The following is a 25,684-nucleotide window of genomic DNA, read 5'->3' on the forward strand; positions in this document are numbered from 1 at the left end:
AACTATCAACAGCAAACATGTTCCACACATACGCCTATCACAATCACCGCACAACATCCGCTCTTGACTCATCAGACTGGCCACTTTCTCTTCTTTGCATTCACAAAGCGGCTCATTCAAAATGCACTAAACACATTTTCCTTGGCACATTTCATTGCTTCATTAAACCGCGGCGCTTTCGACAACCAACATGCTTTATAAGCCACGACGCAACACTTTTCATTACATCTTTCACGCGGCAGCAACACCATTGCGTTCATAGTCTGACAGCAAAATAACCCTCTAGCAGCCACACACCACCACCTGTTCAAGGCAGATAGACAATCTGAGGAGGAAGGTCACACACCTTGTACGCCATCAAACTTCAGCAAGGGCCACCTGGACGGAAAGAAGTGAAAGGTGGCAAAGGTTAATAACCTCGAATGGCTCAGTAACAAGCGCAACGAGACAAGGTGCTCAGAGGCACTGAAGAAAGTGTTGGGAATGCTACATGCCCAATACACATAGCCTGTGCGATCCCTTTGCAAGAGCTACTCAACGTATTCGAGTGATCAGCCCTCGGCCCTGATTTTTTTTTAATTCCCTTGCAGCATCCTGCCATTCTCTCTTGAATGTTAACATTCAATCTGAAAGCACACGACTTTCAGTCAGCTCACACAACAACATGCTGCCTGAACTAATCCTTCTTTCCTTTTACGTCTGCTTCGAATGCGAATCACCTTATCTTCTTGTCCTCTGGTTAACCCTTCCCTCCTGCCACAAAAAAGCTTTCTCGCTCAAAACAGTCCTTGTTTGGAACACCAAGATCAAAACTTCTGTGAGCACGAGAGAACAACGCCCATCTTGCACTTTTGCACACCGTGTACCTGAAGACATCCACGGCGAGCCCATGGTGCCAATCCTTCTCGATACCCACACGAAGGATTTCTTTCTAAAGTGTGGTATCGGGAAAGGGGAAAAGAATAATGCAGCATGGGCCAAAACATTGAACTCCAAGTATTTTGCATATCGTGCTTGCTTCTGTTGCAAAGCCAGGAAAAGAGAGAAAAACAAACAAGTAAAGAAAGAAAGAAACAAACAAGCAAACAAGCAAAAAAAAACCATATGCGTTTCCTGCTTGCCTGCAGTGGCCGATGATGTACAATATCAAGCCCGCAAAAGTGCGAATCCGCCGTCCAGATCTCTGCAGCTGTCACAGGACTGAACTGGATGAAAGTTTTGAATGTATGCCATCACAGAGAGGAGGCAAATCACTGTGCGATGTAACATCAATGATGTGGGATGAGGGATAAAATTGAATTGATTGAGTCAAGAGCTTTAGCGGTGGTACTGCGTCGCCTGCCTGGCTCCAAAGTAGAAGCCTAAATGGTGATGGAAACGTGCCCCCTCCAAGCTGACACAACATCTCTGAAGCCCAAAGGTGGGTGGCAATCTCTGGCAAACTGTAGGAATCCTTTCAGTGTGCTTCCTCGTTAGTATAGTGGTGAGTATCCCCGCCTGTCACGCGGGAGACCGGGGTTCAATTCCCCGACAGGGAGGCGTAAGCCTTGCTGAGGCCACCCGAGAGCTGTTAGGGGAAACTTTTTGAATTCCAAATCGCTTTGCACTGCCGCATGGAGACTCTCATCCACAACACGTACGCGGCCCGCCACCCGTTTTATCAAAACTATCAACAGCAAACATGTTCCACACATCCGCCTATCACAATCACCGCACAACATCCGCTCTTTACTCATCAGACTGGCCACTTTCTCTTCTTTGCATTCACAAAGCGGCTTATTCAAAATGCACTAAACACATTTTCCTTGGCACATTTCACTGCATCATTAAACCGCGACGCTTTCGACAACCAACATGCTTTATAAGCCACGACGCAACACATTTCACTACATCTTTCACGCGGCAGCAACACCATTGCGTTCATAGTCTGACAGCAAAATAACCCTCGAGCAGCCACACACCACCACCTGTTCAAGGCAGATAGACAATCTGAGGAGGAAGGTCACACACCTTGTACGCCATCAAACTTTAGCAAGGGACACCTGGATGGAAAGAAGTGAAAGGTGGCAAAGGTTAATAACCTCGAATGGCTCAGTAACAAGTGCAACGAGACAAGGTGCTCAGAGGCACTGAAGAAAGTGTTGGGAATGCTACATGCCCAATACACATAGCCTGTGCGATCCCTTTGCAAGAGCTACTCAACGTATTCGAGTGATCAGCCCTCGGCCCTGATTTTTTTTTAATTCCCTTGCAGCATCCTGCCATTCTCTCTTGAATGTTAACATTCAATCTGAAAGCACACGACTTTCAGTCAGCTCACACAACAACATGCTGCCTAAACTAATCCTTCTTTCCTTGTCCGTCTGCTTCGAATACGAATCACCTTATCTTCTTGTCCTCTGGTTAACCCTTCCCTCCTGCCACAAAAAAGCTTTCTCGCTCAAAACAGTCCTTGTTTGGAACACCAGGATCAAAACTTCTGTGAGCACGAGAGAACAACGCCCATCTTGCACTTTTGCACACCGTGTACCTGAAGTCATCCACGGCGAGCCCATGGTGCCAATCCTTCTCGATACCCACACGAAGGATTTCTTTCTAAAGTGTGGTGTCGGGAAAGGGGAAAAGAATAATACAGCGTGGGCCAAAACATTGAACTCCAAGTATTTTGCATATCGAGCTTGCTTCTGTTGCAAAGCCAGGAAAGGAGAGAAAAACAAACAAGTAAAGAAAGAAAGAAACAAACAAGCAAAAAAGCAAAAAAAAATCATATGCGTTTCCTGCTTGCCTGTAGTGGCCGATGATGTGCAATATCAAGCCCGCAAAAGTGCGAATCCGCCGTCCAGATCTCTGCAGCTGTCACAGGACAGAACTGGATGAAAGTGTTGAATGTATGCCATCACAGAGAGGAGGCAAATCACTGTGCGATGTAACATCAATGATGTGGGATGAGGGATAAAATTGAATTGATTGAGCCAAGAGCTTTAGCGGTGGTACTGCGTCGGCTGCCTGGCTCCAAAGTAGAAGCCCAAATGGTGACGGAAACGTGCCCCCTCCAAGCTGACACAACATCTATGAAGCCCAAAGGTGGCTGGCAATCTCTGGCAAACTGTAAAAAGCGTTTCTGTGTGCTTCCTCGCTAGTGTAGCGGTGAGTATCCCCGCCCATCACGCGGGAGACCGGGGTTCAATTCCCCAACGGGGAGGTGTGAGCGTTGCTCAGGCCACCCGAAAGCTGATACAGGAAACTTTTTGAATTCCAAATCGCTTTGCACTGCCGCATGGCGACTCTCATCCACAACACGTACGCGGCCCGCCACCCGTTTTATCAAAACTATCAACAGCAAACATGTTCCACACATACGCCTATCACAATCACCGCACAACATCCGCTCTTGACTCATCAGACTGGCCACTTTCTCTTCTTTGCATTCACAAAGCGGCTCATTCAAAATGCACTAAACACATTTTCCTTGGCACATTTCATTGCTTCATTAAACCGCGGCGCTTTCGACAACCAACATGCTTTATAAGCCACGACGCAACACTTTTCATTACATCTTTCACGCGGCAGCAACACCATTGCGTTCATAGTCTGACAGCAAAATAACCCTCTAGCAGCCACACACCACCACCTGTTCAAGGCAGATAGACAATCTGAGGAGGAAGGTCACACACCTTGTACGCCATCAAACTTCAGCAAGGGCCACCTGGACGGAAAGAAGTGAAAGGTGGCAAAGGTTGATAACCTCGAATGGCTCAGTAACAAGCGCAACGAGACAAGGTGCTCAGAGGCACTGAAGAAAGTGTTGGGAATGCTACATGCCCAATACACATAGCCTGTGCGATCCCTTTGCAAGAGCTACTCAACGTATTCGAGTGATCAGCCCTCGGCCCTGATTTTTTTTTTCATTCCCTTGCAGCATCCTGCCATTCTCTCTTGAATGTTAACATTCAATCTGAAAGCACACGACTTTCAGTCAGCTCACACAGCAACATGCTGCCTAAACTAATCCTTCCTTCCTTGTACGTCTGCTTCGAATGCGAATCACCTTATCTTCTTGTCCTCTGGTTAACCCTTCCCTCCTGCCACAAAAAAGCTTTCTCGCTCAAAACAGTCCTTGTTTGGAACACCAAGATCAAAACGTCTGTGAGCACGAGAGAACAACGCCCATCTTGCACTTTTGCACACCGTGTACCTGAAGTCATCCACGGCGAGCCCATGGTGCCAATCCTTCTCGATACCCACACGAAGGATTTCTTTCTAAAGTGTGGTTCGGGAAAGGGGAAAAGAATAATGCAGCGTGGGCCAAAACATTGAACTCCAAATATTTTGCATATCGTACTTGCTTCTGTTGCAAAGCCAGGAAAAGAGAGAAAAACAAACAAGTAAAGAAAGAAAGAAACAAACAAACAAACAAGCAAAAAAAATCATATGCGTTTCCTGCTTGCCTGTAGTGGCCGATGATGTGCAATATCAAGCCCGCAAAAGTGCGAATCCGCCATCCAGATCTCTGCAGCTGTCACAGGACTGAACTGGATGAAAGTGTTGAATGTCTGCCATCACAGAGAGGAGGCAAATCACTGTGCAATGTAACATCAATGATGTGGGATGAGGGATAAAATTGAATTGATTGAGTCAAGAGCTTTAGCGGTGGTACTGCGTCGGCTGCCTGGCTCCAAAGTAGAAGCCTAAATGGTGATGGAAACGAGCCCCCCTCCAAGCTGACACAACATCTATGAAGCCCAAAGGTAGCTGGCAATCTCTGGCAAACTGTAGAAAGCGTTTCCGTGTGCTTCCTCGTTAGTATAGTGGTGAGTACCTCGCCTGTCACGCGGGAGACCGCTGTTCAATTCCCCGACGGGGAGGCGTGAGTGTTGCTGAGGCCACCCAGATCGGGAAAGGAAAACTTTTTGAATTCCAAATCGCTTTGCACTGCCGCAGGGAGACTCTCATCCACAACACGTACGCGGCCCGCCACCCGTTTTATCAAAACTATCAACAGCAAACATGTTCCACACATCCGCCTATCACAATCACCGCACAACATCCGCTCTTTACTCATCAGACTGGCCACTTTCTCTTCTTTGCATTCACAAAGCGGCTCATTCAAAATGCACTAAACACATTTTCCTTGGCACATTTCATTGCTTCATTAAACCGCGATGCTTTCTACAACCAACATGCTTTATAAGCCACGACGCAACACATTTCACTACATCTTTCACGCAGCAGCAACACCATTGCGTTCATAGTCTGACAGCAAAATAACCCTCTAGCAGCCACACACCAACACCTGTTCAAGGCAGATAGACAATCTGAGGAGGAAGGTCACACACCTTGTACGCCATCAAACTTCAGCAAGGGCCACCTGGACGGAAAGAAGTGAAAGGTGGCAAAGGTTAATAACCTCGAATGGCTCAGGAACAAGCGCAACGAGACAAGGTGCTCAGAGGCACTGAAGAAAGTGTTGGGAATGCTACATGCCCAATACACATAGCCTGTGCGATCCCTTTGCAAGAGCTACTCAACGTATACGAGTGATCAGCCCTCGGCCCTGACTTTTTTTTTAATTCCCTTGCAGCATCCTGCCATTCTCTCTTGAATGTTAACATTCAATCTGAAAGCACACGACTTTCAGTCAGCTCACACAACAACATGCTGCCTGAACTAATCCTTCTTTCCTTTTACGTCTGCTTCGAATGCGAATCACCTTATCTTCTTGTCCTCTGGTTAACCCTTCCCTCCTGCCACAAAAAAGCTTTCTCGCTCAAAACAGTCCTTGTTTGGAACACCAGGATCAAAACTTCTGTGAGCACGAGAGAACAACGCCCATCTTGCACTTTTGCACACCGTGTACCTGAAGTCATCCACGGCGAGCCCATGGTGCCAATCCTTCTCGATACCCACACGAAGGATTTCTTTCTAAAGTGTGGTGTCGGGAAAGGGGAAAAGAATAATACAGCGTGGGCCAAAACATTGAACTCCAAGTATTTTGCATATCGAGCTTGCTTCTGTTGCAAAGCCAGGAAAGGAGAGAAAAACAAACAAGTAAAGAAAGAAAGAAACAAACAAGCAAAAAAGCAAAAAAAAATCATATGCGTTTCCTGCTTGCCTGTAGTGGCCGATGATGTGCAATATCAAGCCCGCAAAAGTGCGAATCCGCCGTCCAGATCTCTGCAGCTGTCACAGGACAGAACTGGATGAAAGTGTTGAATGTATGCCATCACAGAGAGGAGGCAAATCACTGTGCGATGTAACATCAATGATGTGGGATGAGGGATAAAATTGAATTGATTGAGCCAAGAGCTTTAGCGGTGGTACTGCGTCGGCTGCCTGGCTCCAAAGTAGAAGCCCAAATGGTGACGGAAACGTGCCCCCTCCAAGCTGACACAACATCTATGAAGCCCAAAGGTGGCTGGCAATCTCTGGCAAACTGTAAAAAGCGTTTCTGTGTGCTTCCTCGCTAGTGTAGCGGTGAGTATCCCCGCCCATCACGCGGGAGACCGGGGTTCAATTCCCCAACGGGGAGGTGTGAGCGTTGCTCAGGCCACCCGAAAGCTGATACAGGAAACTTTTTGAATTCCAAATCGCTTTGCACTGCCGCATGGCGACTCTCATCCACAACACGTACGCGGCCCGCCACCCGTTTTATCAAAACTATCAACAGCAAACATGTTCCACACATACGCCTATCACAATCACCGCACAACATCCGCTCTTGACTCATCAGACTGGCCACTTTCTCTTCTTTGCATTCACAAAGCGGCTCATTCAAAATGCACTAAACACATTTTCCTTGGCACATTTCATTGCTTCATTAAACCGCGGCGCTTTCGACAACCAACATGCTTTATAAGCCACGACGCAACACTTTTCATTACATCTTTCACGCGGCAGCAACACCATTGCGTTCATAGTCTGACAGCAAAATAACCCTCTAGCAGCCACACACCAACACCTGTTCAAGGCAGATAGACAATCTGAGGAGGAAGGTCACACACCTTGTACGCCATCAAACTTCAGCAAGGGCCACCTGGACGGAAAGAAGTGAAAGGTGGCAAAGGTTGATAACCTCGAATGGCTCAGTAACAAGCGCAACGAGACAAGGTGCTCAGAGGCACTGAAGAAAGTGTTGGGAATGCTACATGCCCAATACACATAGCCTGTGCGATCCCTTTGCAAGAGCTACTCAACGTATTCGAGTGATCAGCCCTCGGCCCTGATTTTTTTTTCATTCCCTTGCAGCATCCTGCCATTCTCTCTTGAATGTTAACATTCAATCTGAAAGCACACGACTTTCAGTCAGCTCACACAGCAACATGCTGCCTAAACTAATCCTTCCTTCCTTGTACGTCTGCTTCGAATGCGAATCACCTTATCTTCTTGTCCTCTGGTTAACCCTTCCCTCCTGCCACAAAAAAGCTTTCTCGCTCAAAACAGTCCTTGTTTGGAACACCAAGATCAAAACGTCTGTGAGCACGAGAGAACAACGCCCATCTTGCACTTTTGCACACCGTGTACCTGAAGTCATCCACGGCGAGCCCATGGTGCCAATCCTTCTCGATACCCACACGAAGGATTTCTTTCTAAAGTGTGGTTCGGGAAAGGGGAAAAGAATAATGCAGCGTGGGCCAAAACATTGAACTCCAAATATTTTGCATATCGTGCTTGCTTCTGTTGCAAAGCCAGGAAAAGAGAGAAAAACAAACAAGTAAAGAAAGAAAGAAACAAACAAACAAACAAGCAAAAAAAATCATATGCGTTTCCTGCTTGCCTGTAGTGGCCGATGATGTGCAATATCAAGCCCGCAAAAGTGCGAATCCGCCATCCAGATCTCTGCAGCTGTCACAGGACTGAACTGGATGAAAGTGTTGAATGTCTGCCATCACAGAGAGGAGGCAAATCACTGTGCAATGTAACATCAATGATGTGGGATGAGGGATAAAATTGAATTGATTGAGTCAAGAGCTTTAGCGGTGGTACTGCGTCGGCTGCCTGGCTCCAAAGTAGAAGCCTAAATGGTGATGGAAACGAGCCCCCCTCCAAGCTGACACAACATCTATGAAGCCCAAAGGTAGCTGGCAATCTCTGGCAAACTGTAGAAAGCGTTTCCGTGAGCTTCCTCGTTAGTATAGTGGTGAGTACCTCGCCTGTCACGCGGGAGACCGCTGTTCAATTCCCCGACGGGGAAGCGTGAGTGTTGCTGAGGCCACCCAGATCGGGAAGGGAAAACTTTTTGAATTCCAAATCGCTTTGCACTGCCGCAGGGAGACTCTCATCCACAACACGTACGCGGCCCGCCACCCGTTTTATCAAAACTATCAACAGCAAACATGTTCCACACATCCGCCTATCACAATCACCGCACAACATCCGCTCTTTACTCATCAGACTGGCCACTTTCTCTTCTTTGCATTCACAAAGCGGCTCATTCAAAATGCACTAAACACATTTTCCTTGGCACATTTCATTGCTTCATTAAACCGCGACGCTTTCTACAACCAACATGCTTTATAAGCCACGACGCAACACATTTCACTACATCTTTCACGCAGCAGCAACACCATTGCGTTCATAGTCTGACAGCAAAATAACCCTCTAGCAGCCACACACCAACACCTGTTCAAGGCAGATAGACAATCTGAGGAGGAAGGTCACACACCTTGTACGCCATCAAACTTCAGCAAGGGCCACCTGGACGGAAAGAAGTGAAAGGTGGCAAAGGTTAATAACCTCGAATGGCTCAGGAACAAGCGCAACGAGACAAGGTGCTCAGAGGCACTGAAGAAAGTGTTGGGAATGCTACATGCCCAATACACATAGCCTGTGCGATCCCTTTGCAAGAGCTACTCAACGTATACGAGTGATCAGCCCTCGGCCCTGACTTTTTTTTTAATTCCCTTGCAGCATCCTGCCATTCTCTCTTGAATGTTAACATTCAATCTGAAAGCACACGACTTTCAGTCAGCTCACACAACAACATGCTGCCTGAACTAATCCTTCTTTCCTTTTACGTCTGCTTCGAATGCGAATCACCTTATCTTCTTGTCCTCTGGTTAACCCTTCCCTCCTGCCACAAAAAAGCTTTCTCGCTCAAAACAGTCCTTGTTTGGAACACCAAGATCAAAACTTCTGTGAGCACGAGAGAACAACGCCCATCTTGCACTTTTGCACACCGTGTACCTGAAGACATCCACGGCGAGCCCATGGTGCCAATCCTTCTCGATACCCACACGAAGGATTTCTTTCCAAAGTGTGGTGTCGGGAATGGGGAAAAGAATAATGCAGCGTGGGCCAAAACATTGAACTCCAAGTATTTTGCATATCGTGCTTGCTTCTGTTGCAAAGCCAGGAAAAGAGAGAAAAACAAACAAGTAAAGAAAGAAAGAAACAAACAAGCAAACAAGCAAAAAAAAACCATATGCGTTTCCTGCTTGCCTGCAGTGGCCGATGATGTACAATATCAAGCCCGCAAAAGTGCGAATCCGCCGTCCAGATCTCTGCAGCTGTCACAGGACTGAACTGGATGAAAGTGTTGAATGTATGCCATCACAGAGAGGAGGCAAATCACTGTGCGATGTAACATCAATGATGTGGGATGAGGGATAAAATTGAATTGATTGAGTCAAGAGCTTTAGCGGTGGTACTGCGTCGCCTGCCTGGCTCCAAAGTAGAAGCCTAAATGGTGATGGAAACGTGCCCCCTCCAAGCTGACACAACATCTCTGAAGCCCAAAGGTGGGTGGCAATCTCTGGCAAACTGTAGGAATCCTTTCTGTGTGCTTCCTCGTTAGTATAGTGGTGAGTATCCCCGCCTGTCACGCGGGAGACCGGGGTTCAATTCCCCGACAGGGAGGCGTAAGCCTTGCTGAGGCCACCTTAGAGCTGTTAGGGAAAACTTTTTGAATTCCAAATCGCTTTGCACTGCCGCATGGAGACTCTCATCCACAACACGTACGCGGCCCGCCACCCGTTTTATCAAAACTATCAACAGCAAACATGTTCCACACATCCGCCTATCACAATCACCGCACAACATCCGCTCTTTACTCATCAGACTGGCCACTTTCTCTTCTTTGCATTCACAAAGCGGCTCATTCAAAATGCACTAAACACATTTTCCTTGGCACATTTCACTGCTTCATTAAACCGCGACGCTTTCGACAACCAACATGCTTTATAAGCCACGACGCAACACATTTCACTACATCTTTTACGCGGCAGCAACACCATTGCGTTCATAGTCTGACAGCAAAATAACCCTCGAGCAGCCACACACCACCACCTGTTCAAGGCAGATAGACAATCTGAGGAGGAAGGTCACACACCTTGTACGCCATCAAACTTTAGCAAGGGACACCTGGACGGAAAGAAGTGAAAGGTGGCAAAGGTTAATAACCTCGAATGGCTCAGTAACAAGTGCAACGAGACAAGGTGCTCAGAGGCACTGAAGAAAGTGTTGGGAATGCTACATGCCCAATACACATAGCCTGTGCGATCCCTTTGCAAGAGCTACTCAACGTATTCGAGTGATCAGCCCTCGGCCCTGATTTTTTTTTAATTCCCTTGCAGCATCCTGCCATTCTCTCTTGAATGTTAACATTCAATCTGAAAGCACACGACTTTCAGTCAGCTCACACAACAACATGCTGCCTAAACTAATCCTTCTTTCCTTGTCCGTCTGCTTCGAATGCGAATCACCTTATCTTCTTGTCCTCTGGTTAACCCTTCCCTCCTGCCACAAAAAAGCTTTCTCGCTCAAAACAGTCCTTGTTTGGAACACCAGGATCAAAACTTCTGTGAGCACGAGAGAACAACGCCCATCTTGCACTTTTGCACACCGTGTACCTGAAGTCATCCACGGCGAGCCCATGGTGCCAATCCTTCTCGATACCCACACGAAGGATTTCTTTCTAAAGTGTGGTGTCGGGAAAGGGGAAAAGAATAATACAGCGTGGGCCAAAACATTGAACTCCAAGTATTTTGCATATCGAGCTTGCTTCTGTTGCAAAGCCAGGAAAGGAGAGAAAAACAAACAAGTAAAGAAAGAAAGAAACAAACAAGCAAAAAAGCAAAAAAAAATCATATGCGTTTCCTGCTTGCCTGTAGTGGCCGATGATGTGCAATATCAAGCCCGCAAAAGTGCGAATCCGCCGTCCAGATCTCTGCAGCTGTCACAGGACAGAACTGGATGAAAGTGTTGAATGTATGCCATCACAGAGAGGAGGCAAATCACTGTGCGATGTAACATCAATGATGTGGGATGAGGGATAAAATTGAATTGATTGAGCCAAGAGCTTTAGCGGTGGTACTGCGTCGGCTGCCTGGCTCCAAAGTAGAAGCCCAAATGGTGACGGAAACGTGCCCCCTCCAAGCTGACACAACATCTATGAAGCCCAAAGGTGGCTGGCAATCTCTGGCAAACTGTAAAAAGCGTTTCTGTGTGCTTCCTCGCTAGTGTAGCGGTGAGTATCCCCGCCCATCACGCGGGAGACCGGGGTTCAATTCCCCAACGGGGAGGTGTGAGCGTTGCTCAGGCCACCCGAAAGCTGTTACAGGAAACTTTTTGAATTCCAAATCGCTTTGCACTGCCGCATGGCGACTCTCATCCACAACACGTACGCGGCCCGCCACCCGTTTTATCAAAACTATCAACAGCAAACATGTTCCACACATACGCCTATCACAATCACCGCACAACATCCGCTCTTGACTCATCAGACTGGCCACTTTCTCTTCTTTGCATTCACAAAGCGGCTCATTCAAAATGCACTAAACACATTTTCCTTGGCACATTTCATTGCTTCATTAAACCGCGGCGCTTTCGACAACCAACATGCTTTATAAGCCACGACGCAACACTTTTCATTACATCTTTCACGCGGCAGCAACACCATTGCGTTCATAGTCTGACAGCAAAATAACCCTCTAGCAGCCACACACCACCACCTGTTCAAGGCAGATAGACAATCTGAGGAGGAAGGTCACACACCTTGTACGCCATCAAACTTCAGCAAGGGCCACCTGGACGGAAAGAAGTGAAAGGTGGCAAAGGTTGATAACCTCGAATGGCTCAGTAACAAGCGCAACGAGACAAGGTGCTCAGAGGCACTGAAGAAAGTGTTGGGAATGCTACATGCCCAATACACATAGCCTGTGCGATCCCTTTGCAAGAGCTACTCAACGTATTCGAGTGATCAGCCCTCGGCCCTGATTTTTTTTTTCATTCCCTTGCAGCATCCTGCCATTCTCTCTTGAATGTTAACATTCAATCTGAAAGCACACGACTTTCAGTCAGCTCACACAGCAACATGCTGCCTAAACTAATCCTTCCTTCCTTGTACGTCTGCTTCGAATGCGAATCACCTTATCTTCTTGTCCTCTGGTTAACCCTTCCCTCCTGCCACAAAAAAGCTTTCTCGCTCAAAACAGTCCTTGTTTGGAACACCAAGATCAAAACGTCTGTGAGCACGAGAGAACAACGCCCATCTTGCACTTTTGCACACCGTGTACCTGAAGTCATCCACGGCGAGCCCATGGTGCCAATCCTTCTCGATACCCACACGAAGGATTTCTTTCTAAAGTGTGGTTCGGGAAAGGGGAAAAGAATAATGCAGCGTGGGCCAAAACATTGAACTCCAAATATTTTGCATATCGTGCTTGCTTCTGTTGCAAAGCCAGGAAAAGAGAGAAAAACAAACAAGTAAAGAAAGAAAGAAACAAACAAACAAACAAGCAAAAAAAATCATATGCGTTTCCTGCTTGCCTGTAGTGGCCGATGATGTGCAATATCAAGCCCGCAAAAGTGCGAATCCGCCATCCAGATCTCTGCAGCTGTCACAGGACTGAACTGGATGAAAGTGTTGAATGTCTGCCATCACAGAGAGGAGGCAAATCACTGTGCAATGTAACATCAATGATGTGGGATGAGGGATAAAATTGAATTGATTGAGTCAAGAGCTTTAGCGGTGGTACTGCGTCGGCTGCCTGGCTCCAAAGTAGAAGCCTAAATGGTGATGGAAACGAGCCCCCCTCCAAGCTGACACAACATCTATGAAGCCCAAAGGTAGCTGGCAATCTCTGGCAAACTGTAGAAAGCGTTTCCGTGTGCTTCCTCGTTAGTATAGTGGTGAGTACCTCGCCTGTCACGCGGGAGACCGCTGTTCAATTCCCCGACGGGGAGGCGTGAGTGTTGCTGAGGCCACCCAGATCGGGAAGGAAAAACTTTTTGAATTACAAATCGCTTTGCACTGCCGCAGGGAGACTCTCATCCACAACACGTACGCGGCCCGCCAGCCGTTTTATCAAAACTATCAACAGCAAACATGTTCCACACATCCGCCTATCACAATCACCGCACAACATCCGCTCTTTACTCATCAGACTGGCCACTTTCTCTTCTTTGCATTCACAAAGCGGCTCATTCAAAATGCACTAAACACATTTTCCTTGGCACATTTCATTGCTTCATTAAACCGCGACGCTTTCTACAACCAACATGCTTTATAAGCCACGACGCAACACATTTCACTACATCTTTCACGCAGCAGCAACACCATTGCGTTCATAGTCTGACAGCAAAATAACCCTCTAGCAGCCACACACCAACACCTGTTCAAGGCAGATAGACAATCTGAGGAGGAAGGTCACACACCTTGTACGCCATCAAACTTCAGCAAGGGCCACCTGGACGGAAAGAAGTGAAAGGTGGCAAAGGTTAATAACCTCGAATGGCTCAGGAACAAGCGCAACGAGACAAGGTGCTCAGAGGCACTGAAGAAAGTGTTGGGAATGCTACATGCCCAATACACATAGCCTGTGCGATCCCTTTGCAAGAGCTACTCAACGTATACGAGTGATCAGCCCTCGGCCCTGACTTTTTTTTTAATTCCCTTGCAGCATCCTGCCATTCTCTCTTGAATGTTAACATTCAATCTGAAAGCACACGACTTTCAGTCAGCTCACGCAACAACATGCTGCCTAAACTAATCCTTCTTTCCTTGTACGTCTGCTTCGAATGCGAATCACCTGATCTTCTTGTCCTCTGGTTAACCCTTCCCTCCTGCCACAAAAAAGCTTTCTCGCTCAAAACAGTCCTTGTTTGGAACACCAAGATCAAAAAGTCTGTGAGCACGATAGAACAACGCCCATCTTGCACTTTTGCACACCGTGTACCTGAAGTCATCCACGGCGAGCCCATGGTGCCAATCCTTCTCGATACCCACACGAAGGATTTCTTTCTAAAGTGTGGTGTCGGGAAAGGGGAAAAGAATAATGCAGCGTGGGCCAAAACATTGAACTCCAAATATTTTGCATATCGTGCTTGCTTCTGTTGCAAAGCCAGAAAAAGAGAGAAAAACAAACAAGTAAAGAAAGAAAGAAACAAACAAACAAACAAGCAAAAAAAATCATATGCGTTTCCTGCTTGCCTGTAGTGGCCGATGATGTGCAATATCAAGCCCGCAAAAGTGCGAATCCGCCGTCCAGATCTCTGCAGCTGTCACAGGACTGAACTGGATGAAAGTGTTGAATGTATGCCATCACAGAGAGGAGGCAAATCACTGTGCGATGTAACATCAATGATGTGGGATGAGGGATAAAATTGAATTGATTGAGTCAAGAGCTTTAGCGGTGGTACTGCGTCGGCTGCCTGGCTCCAAAGTAGAAGCCTAAATGGTGATGGAAACGTGCCCCCCTCCAAGCTGACACAACATCTATGAAGCCCAAAGGTGGCTGGCAATCTCTGGCAAACTGTAGAAAGCGACGCTGTGTGCTTCCTCGCTATTATAGTGGTGAGTATCCCCACCTATCACGCGGGAGACCGGGGTTCAATTCCCCGACGGGGAGGCGTGTGCGTTGCTGAGGCCACCCGAGAGCTGTTAGGGGAAACTTTTTGAATTCCAAATCGCTTTGCACTGCCGCATGGAGACTCACATCCACAACACGTACGCGGCCCGCCACCCGTTTTATCAAAACTATCAACAGCAAACATGTTCCACACATCCGCCTATCACAATCACCGCACAACATCCGCTCTTTACTCATCAGACAGGCCACTTTCTCTTCTTTGCATTCTCAAAGCGGCTCATTCAAAATGCACTAAACACATTTTCCTTGGCACATTTCATTGCTTCATTAAACCGCGACGCTTTCTGCAACCAACATGCTTTATAAGCCACGACGCAACACATTTCACTACATCTTTCACGCGGCAGCAACACCATTGCGTTCATAGTCTGACAGCAAAATGACCCTCTAGCAGCCACACACCACCACCTGTTCAAGGCAGATAGACAATCTGAGGAGGAAGGTCACACACCTTGTACGCCATCAAACTTCAGCAAGGGCCACCTGGACGGAAAGAAGTGAAAGGTGGCAAAGGTTAATAACCTCGAATGGCTCAGTAACAAGCGCAACGAGACAAGGTGCTCAGAGGCACTGAAGAAAGTGTTGGGAATGCTACATAGCCTGTGCGATCCCTTTGCAAGAGCTACTCAACGTATTCGAGTGATCAGCCCTCGGCCCTGATTTTTTTTTTAATTCCCTTGCAGCATCCTGCCATTCTCTCTTGAATGTTAACATTCAATCTGAAAGCACACGACTTTCAGTCAGCTCACACAACAACATGCTGCCGTAACTAATCCTTCTTGCCTTGTACGTCTGCTTCGAATGCGAATCACCTTATCTTCTTGTCCTCTGGTTAACCCTTCCCTCCTGCCACAAAAAAGCTTGCTCGCTCAAAACAGTCCGTGTTTGGAACACCAAGATCAAAACTTCTGTGAGCACGATAGAACAACGCCCATCTTGCACTTTTGCACACCGTGTACCTGAAGTCATCCACGGCGAGCCCATGGTGCCAATCCTTCTCGATACCCACTCGAAGGATTTCTTTCTAAAGTGTGGTGTCGGGAAAGGGGAAAAGAATAATGCAGCGTGGGCCAAAACATTGAACTCCAATTATTTTGCATATCGTGCTTGCTTCTGTTGCAAAGCCAGGAAAAGAGAGAAAAACAAACAAGTAAAGAAAGAAAGAAAGAAACAAACAAACAAGCAAAAAAAAATCATATGCGTTTCCTGCTTGCCTGTAGTGGCTGATGATGTGCAATATCAAGCCCACAAAAGTGCGAATCCGCCGTCCAGATCTCTGCAGCTGTCACAGGACTGAACTGGATGAAAGTGTTGAATGTATGCCATCACAGAGAGGAGGCAAATCACTGTGCAATGTAACATCAGTGATGTGGGATGAGGGATAAAATTGAATTGATTGAGTCAAGAGCTTTAGCGGTGGTACTGCGTCGGCTGCCTGGCTCCAAAGTAGAAGCCCAAATGGTGATGGAAACGTGCCCCCCTCCAAGCTGACAAAAAATCTTTGAAGCACAAAGGTGGCTGGCAATCTCTGGCAAACTGTAGGGAGCGGATCCATGCGCTTCCTCGTTAGTATAGTGGTGAGTAGCCCCGCCTATCTCGCGGGAGAACGGGGTACAATTCCCCGACGGGGAGGCGTGAGCGTTGCTGAGGCCACCCGAGAGCTGTTAAGGGAAACTTTTTGAATTCCAAATCGCTTTGCACTGCCGCATGGAGACTCTCATCCACAACACGTACGCGGCCCGCCACCCGTTTTATCAAAACTATCAACAGCAAACATGTTCCACACATCCGGCTATCATAATCACCGCACAACATCCGCTCTTTACTCATCAGACTGGCCACTTTCTCTTCTTTGCATTCACAAAGCGGCTCATTCAAAATGCACTAAACACATTTTCCTTGGCACATTTCATTGCTTCATTAAACCGCGACGCTTTCTACAACCAACATGCTTTATAAGCCACGACGCAACACATTTCACTACATCTTTCACGCGACAGCAACACCATTGCGTTCATAGTCTGACAGCAAAATAACCCTCTAGCAGCCACACACCACCACCTGTTCAAGGCAGATAGACAATCTGAGGAGGAAGCTCACACACCTTGTACGCCATCAAACTTCAGCAAGGGCCACCTGGACGGAAAGAAGTGAAAGGTGGCAAAGGTTAATAACCTCGAATGGCTCAGTAACAAGCGCAAAGAGACAAGGTGCTCAGAGGCACTGAAGAAAGTGTTGGGAATGCTACATGCCCAATACACATAGCCTGTGCGATCCCTTTGCAAGAGCTACTCAACGTATTCGAGTGATCAGCCCTCGGCCCTGATTTTTTTTTAATTCCCTTGCAGCATCCTGCCATTCTCTCTTGAATGTTAACATTCAATCTGAAAGCACACGACTTTCAGTCAGCTCACACAACAACATGCTGCCTAAACTAATCCTTCTTGCCTTGTACGTCTGCTTCGAATGCGAATCACCTTATCTTCTTGTCCTCTGGTTAACCCTTCCCTCCTGCCACAAAAAAGCTTTCTCGCTCAAAACAGTCCTTGTTTGGAACACCAAGATCAAAACTTCTGTGAGCACGAGAGAACAACGCCCATCTTGCACTTTTGCACACCGTGTACCTGAAGTCATCCACGGCGAGCCCATGGTGCCAATCCTTCTCGATACCCACACGAAGGATTTCTTTCTAAAGTGTGGTGTCGGGAAAGGGGAAAAGAATAATGCAGCGTGGGCCAAAACATTGAACTCCAAGTATTTTTCATATCGTGCTTGCTTCTGTTGCAAAGCCAGGAAAAGAGAGAAAAACAAACAAGTAAAGAAAGAAAGAAACAAACAAACAAACAAGCAAAAAAAATCATATGCGTTTCCTGCTTGCCTGTAGTGGCCGATGATGTGCAATATCAAGCCCGCAAAAGTGCGAATCCGCCGTCCAGATCTCTGCAGCTGTCACAGGACTGAACTGGATGAAAGTGTTGAATGTATGCCATCACAGAGAGGAGGCAAATCACTGTGCGATGTAACATCAATGATGTGGGATGAGGGATAAAATTGAATTGATTGAGTCAAGAGCTTTAGCGGTGGTACTGCGTCGGCTGCCTGGCTCCAAAGTAGAAGCCTAAATGGTGATGGAAACGTGCCCCCCTCCAAGCTGACACAACATCTATGATGCCCAAAGGTGGCTGGCAATCTCTGGCAAACTGTAGAAAGCGACGCTGTGTGCTTCCTCGCTATTATAGTGGTGAGTATCCCCGCCTGTCACGCGGGAGACCGGGGTTCAATTCCCCGACGGGGAGGCGTGTGCGTTGCTGAGGCCACCCGAGAGCTGTTAGGGGAAACTTTTTGAATTCCAAATCGCTTTGCACTGCCGCATGGAGACTCACATCCACAACACGTACGCGGCCCGCCACCCGTTTTATCAAAACTATCAACAGCAAACATGTTCCACACATCCGCCTATCACAATCACCGCACAACATCCGCTCTTTACTCATCAGACAGGCCACTTTCTCTTCTTTGCATTCTCAAAGCGGCTCATTCAAAATGCACTAAACACATTTTCCTTGGCACATTTCATTGCTTCATTAAACCGCGACGCTTTCTGCAACCAACATGCTTTATAAGCCACGACGCAACACATTTCACTACATCTTTCACGCGGCAGCAACACCATTGCGTTCATAGTCTGACAGCAAAATGACCCTCTAGCAGCCACACACCACCACCTGTTCAAGGCAGATAGACAATCTGAGGAGGAAGGTCACACACCTTGTACGCCATCAAACTTCAGCAAGGGCCACCTGGACGGAAAGAAGTGAAAGGTGGCAAAGGTTAATAACCTCGAATGGCTCAGTAACAAGCGCAACCAGACAAGGTGCTCAGAGGCACTGAAGAAAGTGTTGGGAATGCTACATGCCCAATACACATAGCCTGTGCGATCCCTTTGCAAGAGCTACTCAACGTATTCGAGTGATCAGCCCTCGGCCCTGTTTTCTTTTTAATTCCCTTGCAGCATCCTGCCATTCTCTCTTGAATGTTAACATTCAATCTGAAAGCACACGACTATCAGTCAGCTCACACAACAACATGCTGCCTAAACTAATGCTTCTTGCCTTGTATGTCTGCTTCGAATGCGAATCACCTTATCTTCTTGTCCTCTGGTTAACCCTTCCCTCCTGCCACAAAAAAGCTTTCTCTCTCAAAACAGTCCTTGTTTGGAACACCAAGATCAAAACTTCTGTGAGCACGAGAGAACAACGCCCATCTTGCACTTTTGCACACCGTGTACCTGAAGTCATCCACGGCGAGCCCATGGTGCCAATCTTTCTCGATACCCACACGAAGGATTTCTTTCTAAAGTGTGGTGTCGGGAAAGGGGAAAAGAATAATGCAGCGTGGGCCAAAACATTGAACTCCAAGTATTTTGCATATCGTGCTTGCTTCTGTTGCAAAGCCAGGAAAAGAGAGAAAAACAAACAAGTAAAGAAAGAAAGAAACAAACAAGCAAACAAGCAAAAAAAAACCATATGCGTTTCCTGCTTGCCTGTAGTGGCCGATGATGTGCAATATCAAGCCCGCAAAAGTGCGAATTGCCGTCCAGATCTCTGCAGCTGTCACAGGACTGAACTGGATGAAAGTCTTGAATGTATGCCATCACAGAGAGGAGGCAAATCACTGTGCGATGTAACATCAATGATGTGGGATGAGGGATAAAATTGAATTGATTGAGTCAAGAGCTTTAGCGGTGGTACTGCGTCGGCTGCCTGGCTCCAAAGTAGAAGCCAAAATGGTGATGGAAACGTGCCCCCTCCAAGCTGACACAACATCTCTGAAGCCCAAAGGTGGCTGGCAATCTCTGGCAAACTGTAGGAAGCTTTTCTGTGTGCTTTCTCGTTAGTATAGTGATGAGTACATCCGCCTGTTACGCGGGAGACCAGGGTTCAACTCCCCGACGGGGAGGCGTGAGCGTTGCTGAGGCCACCCGAGAGCGGGAAGGGAAAACATTTTGAATTTCAAATCGCTTTGCACTGCCGCATGGAGACTCTCATCCACAACACGTACGTGGCCCGCCACCCGTTTTATCAAAACTATCAACAGCAAACATGTTCCACACATCCGCCTATCACAACCACCGCACAACATCCGCTCTTTACTCATCAGACTGGCCACTTTCTCCTCATTGCATTCACAAAGCGGCTCATTCAAAATGCACTAAACACATTTTCCTTGGCACATTTCATTGCTTCATTAAACCGCGACGCTTTCTACAACCAACATGCTTTATAAGCCACGACGCAACACATTTCACTACATCTTTCACGCGGCAGCAACACCATTGCGTTCATAGTCTGACAGCAAAATAGCCCTCGAGCAGCCACACACCACCACCTGTTCAAGGCAGATAGACAATCTGAGGAGGAAGGTCACACACCTTGTACGCCATCAAACTTCAGCAAGGGCCACCTGGACGGAAAGAAGTGAAAGGTGGCAAAGGTTAATAACCTCGAATGGCTCAGTAACAAGCGCAACGAGACAAGGTGCTCAGAGGCACTGAAGAAAGTGTTGGGAATGCTACATAGCCTGTGCGATCCCTTTGCAAGAGCTACTCAACGTATTCGAGTGATCAGCCCTCGGCCCTGATTTTTTTTTTAATTCCCTTGCAGCATCCTGCCATTCTCTCTTGAATGTTAACATTCAATCTGAAAGCACACGACTTTCAGTCAGCTCACACAACAACATGCTGCCTAAACTAATCCTTCTTTCCTTGTACGTCTGCTTCGAATGCGAATCACCTTATCTTCTTGTCCTCTGGTTCACCCTTCCCTCCTGCTACAAAAAGCTTTCTCGCTCAAAACAGTCCTTGTTTGGAACACCAAGATCAAAACGTCTGTGAGCACGATAGAACAACGCCCATCTTGCACTTTTACACACCGTGCAGCTGAAGTCATCCACGGCGAGCCCATGGTGCCAATCCTTCTCGATACCCACACGAAGGATTTCTTTCTAAAGTGTGGTGTCGGGAAAGGGGAAAAGAATAATGCAGCGTGGGCCAAAACATTGAACTCCAAACATTTTGCATATCGTGCTTGCTTCTGTTGCAAAGCCAGGAAAAGAGAGAAAAACAAACAAGTAAAGAAAGAAAGAAACAAACAAACAAACAAGCAAAAAAAATCATATGCTTTTCCTGCTTGCCTGTAGTGGCCGATGATGTGCAATATCAAGCCCACAAAAGTGCGAATCCGCCGTCCAGATCTCTGCAGCTGTCACAGGACTGAACTGGATGAAAGTGTTGAATGTATGCCATCACAGAGAGGAGGCAAATCACTGTGCGATGTAACATCAATGATGTGGGATGAGGGATAAAATTGAATTGATTGTGTCAAGAGCTTTAGCGGTGGTACTGCGTCGGCTGCCTGGCTCCAAAGTAGAAGCCTAAATGGTGATGGAAACGTGCCCCCCTCCAAGCTGACACAACATCTATGAAGCCCAAAGGTGGCTGGCAATCTCTGGAAAACTGGAAGGAACAGTTGCATGTGCTTCCTCGTTAGTATAGTGGTGAGTATCCCCGCCTGTCACGCGGGAGACCGGGGTTCAATTCCCCGACGGGGAGGCGTAAGCGTTGCTGTGACCACCCGAGAGCGGGAAGAGAAAACCTTATTGAATTCCAAATCGCTTTGCACTGCCGCATGGAGACTCTCATCCACAACACGGACGCGGCCCTCCACCCGTTTTATCAAAACTATCAACAGCAAACATGTTCCACACATCCGCCTATCACAATCACCGCACAACATCCGCTCTTTACTCATCAGACTGGCCACTTTCTCTTCTTTGCATTCACAAAGCGGCTCATTCAAAATGCACTAAACACATTTTCCTTGGCACATTTCATTGCTTCATTAAACCGCGACGCTTTCTACAACCAACATGCTTTATAAGCCACGACGCAACACATTTCACTACTTCTTTCACGCGGCAGCAACACCATTGCGTTCATAGTCTGACAGCAAAATAACCCTCTAGCAGCCACACACCACCACCTGTTCAAGGCAGATAGACAATCTGAGGAGGAAGGTCACACACCTTGTACGCCATCAAACTTCAGCAAGGGCCACCTGGACGGAAAGAAGTGAAAGGTGGCAAAGGTTAATAACCTCGAATGGCTCAGTAACAAGCGCAACGAGACAAGGTGCTCAGAGGCACTGAAGAAAGTGTTGGGAATGCTACATGCCCAATACACATAGCCTGTGCGATCCCTTTGCAAGAGCTACTCAACGTATTCGAGTGATCAGCCCTCGGCCCTGATTTTTTTTTAATTCCCTTGCAGCATCCTGCCATTCTCTCTTGAATGTTAACATTCAATCTGAAAGCACACGACTTTCAGTCAGCTCACACAACAACATGCTGCCTAAACTAATCCTTCTTTCCTTGTACGTCTGCTTCGAATGCGAATCACCTTATCTTCTTGTCCTCTAGTTAACCCTTCCCTCCTGCCACAAAAAAGCTTTCTCGCTCAAAACAGTCCTTGTTTGGAACACCAAGATCAAAACTTCTGTGAGCACGAGTGAACAACGCCCATCTTGCACTTTTGCACACCGTGTACCTGAAGTCATCCACGGCGAGCCCATGGTGCCAATCCTTCTCGATACCCACACGAAGGATTTCTTTCCAAAGTGTGGTGTCGGGAATGGGGAAAAGAATAATGCAGCGTGGGCCAAAACATTGAACTCCAAGTATTTTGCATATCGTGCTTGCTTCTGTTGCAAAGCCAGGAAAAGAGAGAAAAACAAACAAGTAAAGAAAGAAAGAAACAAACAAGCAAACAAGCAAAAACAAATCATATGCGTTTCCTGCTTGCCTGTAGTGGCCGATGATGTGCAATATCAAGCCCGCTAAAGTGCGAATCCGCCGTCCAGATCTCTGCAGCTGTCACAGGACTGAACTGGATGAAAGTGTTGCATGTATGCCATCACAGAGAGGAGCAAATCACTGTGCGATGTAACATCAATGATGTGGGATGAGGGATAAAATTGAATTGATTGAGTCAAGAGCTTTAGCGGTGGTACTGTGTCGGCTGCCTGGCTCCAAAGTAGAAGCCTAAATGGTGATGGAAACGTGCCCCCTCCAAGCTGACACAACATCTATGAAGCCCAAAGGTGCCTGGCAATCTCTGGCAAACTGTAGAAAGCGTCTCTGTGTGCTTCCTCGTTAGTATAGTGGTGAGTATCCCCGCCTGTCACGCGGGAGACCGGGGTTCAATTTCCCGACGGGGAGGCGTGAGCGTTGCTGAGGCCACCCGAGAGCAGGAAAAGAAAACTTTTTGAATTCCAAATCGCTTTGCACTGCCGCATGGAGACTCTCATCCACAACACGTACGCGGCCCGCCACCCGTTTTATCAAAACTATCAACAGCAAACATGTTCCACACATCCGCCTATCACAATCACCGCACAACATCCGCTCTTTACTCATCAGACTGGCCACTTTCTCTTCTTTGCATTCACAAAGCGGCACATTCAAAATGCACTAAACACATTTTCCTTGGCTCATTTCATTGCTTCATTAAACCGCGACGCTTTCTACGACCAACATGCTTTATAAGCCACGACGCAACACATTTCACTACATCTTTCACGCGGCAGCAAAACCATTGCGTTCATAGTCTGACAGCAAAACAACCCTATAGCAGCCACACACCACCACCTGTTCAAGGCAGATAGACAATCTGAGGAGGAAGGTCACACACCTTGTACGCCATCAAACTTCAGCAAGGGCCACCTGGACGGAAAGAAGTGAAAGGTGGCAAAGGTTAATAACCTCGAATGGCTCAGTAACAAGCACAACGAGACAAGGTGCTCAGAGGCACTGAAGAAAGTGTTGGGAATGCTACATGCCCAATACACATAGCCTGTGCGATCCCTTTGCAAGAGCTACTCAACGTATTCGAGTGATCAGCCCTCGGCCCTGATTTTTTTTTTTAAATCCCTTGCAGCATCCTGCCATTCTCTCTTGAATGTTAACATTCAATCTGAAAGCACACGACTTTCAGTCAGCTCACACAACAACATGCTGCCTAAACTAATCCTTCTTTCCTTGTACGTCTGCTTCGAATGCGAATCACCTTATCTTCTTGTCCTCTGGTTAACCCTTCCCTCCTGCCACAAAAAAGCTTTCTCGCTCAAAACAGTCCTTGTTTGGAACACCAAGATCAAACCTTCTGTGAGCACGATGGAACAACGCCCAACTTGCACTTTCGCACACCGTGCACCTGAAGTCATCCACGGCGAGCCCATGGTGCCAATCCTTCTCGATACCCACACGAAGGATTTCTTTCTAAAGTGTGGTGTCGGGAAAGGGGAAAAGAATAATGCAGCGTGGGCCAAAACATTGAACTCCAAGTATTTTGCATATCGTGCTTGCTTCTGTTGCAAAGCCAGGAAAAGAGAAAAAAACAAACAAGTAAAGAAAGAAAGAAAGAAACAAGCAAACAAGCAAAAAAAAATCATATGCGTTTCCTGCTTGCCTGTAGTGGCCGATGATGTGCAATATCAAGCCCGCAAAAGTGCGAATCCGCCGTCCAGATCTCTGCAGCTGTCACAGGACTGAACAGGATGAAAGTGTTGAATGTATGCCATCACAGAGAGGAGGCAAATCACTGTGCGATGTAACATCAATGATGTGGGATGAGGGATAAAATTGAATTGATTGAGTCAAGAGCTTTAGCGGTGGTACTGTGTCGGCTGCCTGGCTCCAAAGTAGAAGCCTAAATGGTGATGGAAACGTGCCCCCTCCAAGCTGACACAACATCTATGAAGCCCAAAGGTGGCTGGCAATCTCTGGCAAACTGTAGGAAGCGTGTCTGTGTGCTTCCTCGTTATTATAGTGGTGAATATCCCCGCCTGTCACGCGGGAGACCCGGGTTCAATTCCCCGACGGGGAGGCGTGAGCGTTGCTGATGCCACCCGAGAGCTGTTCGGGGAAACTTTTTGAATTCCAAATCGCTTTGCACTGCCGCATGGAGACTCTCATCCTCAACACGTACTTGGCCCGCCACCCGTTTTATCAAAACTATCAACAGCAAACATGTTCCACACATCCGCCTATCACAATCACCGCACAACATCCGCTCTTTACTCATCAGACTGGCCACTTTCTCTTCTTTGCATTCACAAAGCGGCTCATTCAAAATGCACTAAACACATTTTCCTTGGCACATTTCATTGCTTCATTAAACCGCGACGCTTTCTACAACCAACATGCTTTATAAGCCACGACGCAACAGATTTCACTACATCTTTCACGCGGCAGCAAAACCATTGCGTTCATAGTCTGACAGCAAAACAACCCTATAGCAGCCACACACCACCACCTGTTCAAGGCAGATAGACAATCTGAGGAGGAAGGTCACACACCTTGTACGCCATCAAACTTCAGCAAGGGCCACCTGGACGGAAAGAAGTGAAAGGTGGCAAAGGTTAATAACCTCGAATGGCTCAGTAACAAGCACAACGAGACAAGGTGCTCAGAGGCACTGAAGAAAGTGTTGGGAATGCTACATGCCCAATACACATAGCCTGTGCGATCCCTTTGCAAGAGCTACTCAACGTATTCGAGTGATCAGCCCTCGGCCCTGATTTTTTTTTTAAAATCCCTTGCAGCATCCTGCCATTCTCTCTTGAATTTTAACATTCAATCTGAAAGCACACGACTTTCAGTCAGCTCACACAACAACATGCTGCCTAAACTAATCCTTCTTTCCTTGTACGTCTGCTTCGAATGCGAATCACCTTATCTTCTTGTCCTCTGGTTAACCCTTC

The 25,684-nt window shown here is 47.2% G+C and overlaps 4 non-coding genes across 4 annotated transcripts; all 4 read left to right on the forward strand.

Moving 5' to 3' along the window:
• Nucleotides 1-1,466: 1,466 nt before the first annotated feature.
• Nucleotides 1,467-1,538, forward strand: trnad-guc (transfer RNA aspartic acid (anticodon GUC)). The gene has a single exon. It is a non-coding gene; the product is annotated as a tRNA-Asp (tRNA).
• Nucleotides 1,539-9,783: 8,245 nt separating this feature from the next.
• trnad-guc (transfer RNA aspartic acid (anticodon GUC)) lies at nt 9,784-9,855 on the forward strand. The gene has a single exon. It is a non-coding gene; the product is annotated as a tRNA-Asp (tRNA).
• An 11,550-nt stretch (nt 9,856-21,405) lies between these two features.
• Nucleotides 21,406-21,477, forward strand: trnad-guc (transfer RNA aspartic acid (anticodon GUC)). The gene has a single exon. It is a non-coding gene; the product is annotated as a tRNA-Asp (tRNA).
• A 1,592-nt stretch (nt 21,478-23,069) lies between these two features.
• trnad-guc (transfer RNA aspartic acid (anticodon GUC)) lies at nt 23,070-23,141 on the forward strand. Its single transcript has one exon. It is a non-coding gene; the product is annotated as a tRNA-Asp (tRNA).
• The last annotated feature ends 2,543 nt before the right edge of the window (nt 23,142-25,684 follow it).

Source organism: Heterodontus francisci, chromosome 34, assembly GCF_036365525.1.
Source record: "Heterodontus francisci isolate sHetFra1 chromosome 34, sHetFra1.hap1, whole genome shotgun sequence".
NCBI lineage: Eukaryota > Metazoa > Chordata > Chondrichthyes > Heterodontiformes > Heterodontidae > Heterodontus > Heterodontus francisci.